The following is a 2,864-nucleotide window of genomic DNA, read 5'->3' on the forward strand; positions in this document are numbered from 1 at the left end:
TCTACATATGGTCTTTAATTCAACTCATTGTACTTAAATATTACTCCATGCAAGTGCTGTTAATTACATCTGAAATAACTAGGCCCACAGGGCTTCAGCTTCAGTGTTCGAAGTTTTGTGGGTTTAAAGTTAGACCATCATTCTTAAACCCAGTTTTCAGCCCTTTAATTATCTATGATTTTTTCCATAATTGCAACATTTAAAACCAAACAAAAAGCCCAGGAAAGGGAACGAATGTTAGGAAAACAAATAAAAATATCTATACACATTATTTTGACTGTCAAAACTGAACAAGTTTTGATAGAAAACTCATTTCTCTTTCCCAACATCGATGACATAAGGGCGGGCCCTATTTTGAATTGAGATAAAAAATTCAGTTCTCAGTATAGTAATTTCCATATACTATACTAATAAATGTTTCATGCTATTTCCTAAAGAGTAGAATGTTGTATATGGGCAATCAAATTAACCTCTATTGGTATTCAAGTATATCATGCACTTAGAGAAAAAAAACAATGAAATAAGTAAATGATTGTTTTAAAAATTTAAGACCATTAAAAAAAAGTGACTCAAATTACTATCTATATATTATCCAGGTTTCCTGACTTCTGGCTCAGATCACTTTTAAACTATGCTATATACTATAAAAATAGACTAAAAACACATTAATACAAAGGCTGTGAATTCTAGTATTAATTTTTTGGCTAAAATCATCCATGATGTCCTCTTATAATTAAATGAAAAAAAGTTCAATTACAGCTTGAGCCCTTAGGCACATCTGCCTGAAAGTTAAAGAGTAGAACAATGATCAGAATGCCAAAAATTTTTCCCTCACCCCAGAACTCAGAAAATAAAGACAACTCACAGGTCCCAGTGCTATTGAACTATTGTTGTATATTCATATGCAGCTTTACCTCCCCTATAACCATTAGGTGAAACAGGTGTTATAAGTACTATCCCCATTTTTTGGATGAAGAAAGAGGCTCCTAGAGAATATGTGCTTTTCCCCCAAGTCATAAAACTAATAAATGGCAGGCCATGGACTTAAATCCAGGTTTCCTGACTCCCTGATGCTCTTTCTCCTACACCATACTACCTTGGCATACCCAAGTAAATGCAGTCAATTTTCAATTAGCTATTCAAATCGTTGGGTAGGTGTTTCAACTCCAACTTCATATTTGACAGTTTCTTCAATAACTCTGGAGAAGTTTAATTGTCACTAACTTTGGTATACTTCCAGAAGATAATTATAACTTGTGTTTCAGTCTGCACCTTGAAACAAAAAGGCAGCTAATACGGTTTCCTTTGGAGAAATTCTTCAATTTTTTATAGATTAAAATGAAATCTGGTTTATATGTATAGACATTTCAAGTCTATATTTTACAGAATTTCTATTTCAGGAATAAGGATAACACCAATGAAATCCAGGTAAGACAGCCTGCTTATTCTAGTCAATAATTTTTTTAACCTACTCTCTACACTCCAAAAACACACACTAAAAACTTTTTCCTAGAACTGTTAAAAGAGAATAAAAACTAATCACCTAGTTTCAAAAACTGAGATAGGCAGAAAAAAGTAAACAGCCTTGATTAATAATTAAAAATTTTTGTTTGAGACATTTTTATAAAACAGTCAAATTCTGTTTGGCACTGGTGCAATTTATAGAAGCAATAAGCTGTTCTACATTTTTAAAAAGTGGTTAGGTTTTAAGATATATAAAGTTGCAATACTGGAAAGTTAAATTATTCAGATTTTGCTGTTTCTTACCATTCTAAAAAACTTCACATAGTATACATCTAAATTTATTGGAAATATATAAGCAGGTGTGAAAAAAAATCAGTTTTAATGTCAATGTAGAACTTCCAAAATTTAGCAAAAGCCATCTGGCGTGTAAGTTGCAAAAAAAAAGCACTCGATTTTTTTTTATGAATGTTATAGCTAACTAAACCCCTATCTAGTAGATGGAATAATTTTTAATAGAATATATTTGATCAACTAAATATATTCAATTGATTAAAATTTTAGCGGCCCTTAAACATATTAAAATTTTATCTTAAACAAGATTATCTAACCAATCATTTAAGCTCTGAATTTTACCAAGGTGCCTTAGTATCGTATTTAAACAAGTTTTCTAATTAAGCATTTTAATTTTCAGTATATCTTATTAAATAATACTAGCTGCTTAATAACCTGGGATCAACAAATAAGCTCCTGAGGTATTTATGGTCTTTCATTTTACAGACATGAAGATGGACAGAAGTGAAAATATCCAAATTACAAAGGAATTAGTACTACACTACTTCCTTAGTTGGGTACCAGAGTCCCCATCTCTATGCCTCATACTTTACATACCATAATTTCTAAAGGAAATTCTTTCCTTGTTGGCACAAGTATGTTTCAATGTTTTAATCATAAGATTTCTTCTGGAAGCCCAACTGAAAAAGTATCCAAATTATTTACCTTTTCTTTCACCTCCACTTTACCCTAATAAGGGATAAATTAATAAATTTGTACAGGTAAGGTGTACCTGTGTGTGTATACATGTATATGTGTATATGTATACCCACACACACACATACACATACACACATTTCCTTTAAAATGAATACTGAAAAAAATGGAAATCTTTCCTACTTCCTGCAGAATTTCATCATGGCCAATGCTACTAGACACAAAAAATTACATATTTAAGGAAATGTCAACTGTAAACATGTCCTAGCTATATAAAGGAAAATATTCTCTAAGAATTAGAAACCACTGTCATATTAGATCGCAAAAATCTGCTTAGCTACATCAAAGCAATATTATTTCCTTAACAATTATAGGAAAAGTTTTAAAGGTTTAAAAAAAGTTCACATTCCAAG

This window comes from Notamacropus eugenii, chromosome 1 (genome assembly GCF_028372415.1).
Source record: "Notamacropus eugenii isolate mMacEug1 chromosome 1, mMacEug1.pri_v2, whole genome shotgun sequence".
NCBI classification, from domain to species: Eukaryota; Metazoa; Chordata; class Mammalia; order Diprotodontia; family Macropodidae; genus Notamacropus; species Notamacropus eugenii.